Genomic DNA, 4188 nt, shown 5'->3' with positions numbered 1-4188 from the left:
TTAATAAGTCTTTTCTTCCACTCCAAATTATCTCACATGAGTCAAATAAATTATTTGAATATATTCCACCCACACCTCCCATTTCATGTTGGTACAGTTTGGAATATCAATATTCATTAGTGAATAGTTTCCCACTACAGTTATCCAGCTGACCAATCTACTATACCCCACCATTCCTTGCTCTCTTGTGGCCAAGAAAAAATTGACATTGTTGCAGTTAGTTGTCTGATGAGAGAGGTGAGTTGTATATTTGAGTCCTTTTTTTTTTTTTTTGGTAGTGTTCTTATGCTACCTTTGCCTTTGATTCAATTCTTCACTATTTAACCTCCTTATGGATGTGCATTTCTTTTGAGAGAGACATTTATTTCGTATTAGGAATGTCCAGGGTATTTTTGTATCTTCCTTTATTTTATATATTTTTTTGTTACTGTCTCTTCTGAAATAGATGAGTTTTTTACTCTGTGAATTTGTAGGTTTGCGTGTTTCTATCTAAAGTTGCCTATTCACGGGCAACTCTTAGATAAATAGAAAACGTGGGTGCTGTTCCCAGGTAATATTTAAGAATTTGGTAAACCTGATGACATGACATGAGGTGTACTGTGTTCCTTTTCCTACTAAAATTGTTAGAGATACTTTTAGATCATTCAATTACCCCGATGGTCAGTGCAGTGGAAAGAACCAGGAACGAAAAGAAGCAGGAGTGTGAGATACCTGTTAGGGATGCCCAGTCCAAGTTCAATTCATTGTGAAGAACGTGCAGTGGTTTTTTGTTGTTTGTTTGTTTGTTTTCTTTTTGTGGATGTTTACCAAAGTGATTAAAGGAAAGGTTGGAAGAATTAAAATTGTTTGTCTAGGGAAAAATCTAGGGGAGACGCATACCCAAATTACATTTACAATATGACTACTCTTATTTAAGTATGCTGTTTCATTATGCCAACAAGTACTTACGGAGAATTTAATATCAGCACTGTCCTGGGCTCTGGGAACACAGATACTGAAAACGGAGTCCCATCCTTCATGAAGTTCTTCACCTAGTGTGGAGAGAGTGAAGTTAAAACCAAGATAGCATTATGAATGCTGTGACCTGCGTAAAGACATGTCAGAAAATTCTCTGCAAATACAGAAAATTCTCCTCCTTATTTTGACAAATAACTAAATGTTAGGTGGATGAAGGAGGGAAGAGTGTTTCAACAGAGGGGCTAGTGTGTGAGCAGTGGTAGAGGAGTGTGTGTGGAGGGATAGGCAAAGGCCACTGTAGCAGACAGAGATCTCGACAATCAAACTAAATATCCGGGATGTTATCCTGGAGGCAATGAGGAATTACTGAAGAGAAGTCCTATGAGAAGATACATATATTTTAGAAGGATCACTCTGACCACAGTGTAAAGAAAAGCTAGGACGGGGGTACACTGAGAATTAGGGAGATAGTTAAGAGTGTTGCAGTAATACTGGCAAAGAATGGAAAAGAAGTGAACTAAGACAATTGTAGTGGGAATGAAATTGAGGTGTTAAGGAGAGAGAGTCACTAGGATTTTGTTGGTAAGGGAGTCAAGAGGTCAAGGCTATCTGCCCTCTGCTTGGCTTAGATGGTTGTATCATACATTAAGACAAGAAATTGAGAGGGGCGCCTGGCTAGCTCAGTTGGAAGAGCATGAGACTCTTGATCTTGGCATTGTGGGTTTGAGCCCCACATTGGGTGTAGAGATTACTTGAAAAAAACAAAATCTATTGTTTTCCACTGAAAGAAGAACCTGATCAAGAGAAATTGAGAAGGAAGAGTATATTTTGAGAGAAAGAGAGTGTCCACCTTGGATGTTGAACTTGAGGCATTCAAATGGCCACATCTAGATAGCACTTAGTTATACAGATTTGGAGTTCAGAATGGGGTCACTAGAGAGACGAGCCGGCAAAATCTGGAGGGGGGTTGATCTTAGGAGAAATGAATGGGACTGACTCAGTTTCCTGTTTTGATGACTTCTAGCCTGAGTCAGGACCTAGTTAGGAAGAGTTAAAACACCAGTAGAAAACCTGTCTTTCTGGGTGGAGGACCATAGGACAGAAAGTTAGGGGTGACTTCCAGAAGGAAATGACCCACAGAAGGAAAGCTCCAAATTCTGTCTATAAACTCTGCTTAAATCCGTTGGACAGACTTACTTTGGAGCCTTAGTGGCTGACCTGGAGCAAGGTACTTCAATCCTTAAAGTCTTCATTTTTATCTTTATTTATTTATTTTTAAAGATTTATTTATTTATTTGAGAGAGAGAACATGAGCAAGGTGAGGGGCAGAGCAAGAGGGAGAGAGAATCCTCAAGCAGACTCCCGGATGAGTGCAGAGCCCGAGTGGGGGCTTGATCCCAGAACCCTGAGATCATGACCTGAGCCAAAACCAAGAGTCTGAAGCTTAACTGATTGAGCCACCCAGACGCCCCAGGTTCTTCCTTTTTAAAATGCAAAAACTAATATTTTGCAGTGTGGTTATGAGCAGTAGAAAAATGCAAGTGTTTCACACAGTGCCTTGCCATATACTAGACTCTCAATAAATGACTGCTTCTTTAATCAGGAGTCTGCTAGTGGCAAGTGACAGAAACTGAACTCAAACTGGTCAAGCAGAAAAGGAATTTGATCAATAGTAAGGAAGAATGGGGGTAGTCAGCAATTCTTTATCACCAGGACTTGTGAGGGTTCTCTCCCCCTTTCTTCTCCTTCTCTCCCATACATACCCTGCCTTATCTCCTGAGGTTTACCCTTACTGTCCTGTTTGTTGATAGCTTCCTCCTTTGGAAATGAGTATGGGTGCGGATGGGGAGAAGACTGGTACAGAGTGGTCCAGGCTTACACCCTCTGTGGTAGCAGCAGAATCGCTTCCAAAGGTGTTCACGTCCTAATCCCACGAACCTCTGACCATGTTACCTCACGTAGCAAAAAGGAATTAAGACTGCAATTGGGGGGCATTTGAATTGCACTTTTTCTTTTTTAAGATTTTATTTGTCAGAGAGAGAGAGAGAGAGAGATCACAAGCAGGGGGTAGTAGCAGGCAGAGGGAGAAGCAAGGAACCTGACATGGGACTCAATCCCAGGACCCTGTGATCATGACCGGAGCCAAAGGCAGATATTTAGCCAACTGAGCCACCTAGGCCTCCCTTGAATTGCACTTCTGCCATCTTTCTAGCCCTCAGTCAGGTAGGCCAGAGATGCTTCTGGAAGAGCACAGTGGCTGTCCTAGGAGAACCCCAAGTCCAGTTCAAACTTGTTTTGGTTGGTGATGGTGGTACTGGAAAAACTATGTTCCTGAAACGTCATCTGACTGATGAACTTGAGAAGCATGTAGCTACCTTGGGTACTGAGGTCCACCTCCTTGTGTTCCATACCAACAAAGGTATGTATGGGGTATGGCTGGTCAGGAGAAATTTGGTGGGCTGAGAGATGGCTATGAGATCCAAGACATTATAATGTTTGATGTAACATCAAGGATTACAAGAATGTGCCTAACTGGCATAGAGATTTGGTATGGGTATACGAAAACATCCCCATTGTGCTGTGTGGCAACAGAGTGGACATTAAGGACAGGAAAGTTAAGGCAAAATCTATTGTTTTCCACTGAAAGAAGAACCTTCAGTTCTATGACATTTTTGGCAAAAGTAACTACAACTTGAAAAGCCCTTCCAATGGCTTGCTAGAGACCTAAATGGAGACCCTAGCTTAGAGTTTGTCGCCATGCCTGCTCTTGCCCCCTAGAGGTTGTCACGGACCCAGCTTTGGCAGCACAGAATGAGCATGATCTAGAGCTTGCTTCGGTAACTGCTCTCCTGGAGAAGGAGGGTGCCCTGTGAGAACGTGCATCTGGAGCCCGGCATCAGAAGCCCAGTTTTATAGGCAACGGTTCTGTGATGTCAGTGGTGCAGTATGTTTGCTACTTTATTATATAGCTGAGCAGAACATGTGCTTCATCTTTGGGATGCTGAAAGAGATGAATGGGCTTCAGAGTGAAAGTACCCTCATTTTTTGGACCTGCACATTTAGCTGTTTTAGAATGCAGTTGTTTCCTTTCTGAGTTTCAAATATAAGATTACTATAGTCACATCACAATATCCAGTGATAAAATCTTGTTTGTTACTGTTATTCCCATTCTGTTTCACTTAGAATCTGAATAAAGTTGTATTTCAAATATATATATATATATATATATAT

The 4188-nt window shown here is 41.5% G+C and overlaps 1 pseudogene; it reads left to right on the top strand.

Annotated features, from left to right (window-relative positions):
* The first annotated feature begins 656 nt into the window (after positions 1–656).
* LOC103663889 lies at positions 657–3830 on the top strand (annotated as a pseudogene).
* The last annotated feature ends 358 nt before the right edge of the window (positions 3831–4188 follow it).

The sequence above is a fragment of the Ursus maritimus genome, unplaced genomic scaffold (genome assembly GCF_017311325.1).
Source record: "Ursus maritimus isolate PB19 unplaced genomic scaffold, ASM1731132v1 scaffold_5, whole genome shotgun sequence".
Taxonomy (NCBI): Eukaryota; Metazoa; Chordata; class Mammalia; order Carnivora; family Ursidae; genus Ursus; species Ursus maritimus.
Note: the sequence above shows the minus strand (reverse complement) of the source record. Positions and strands in the feature narration are given on the sequence as shown.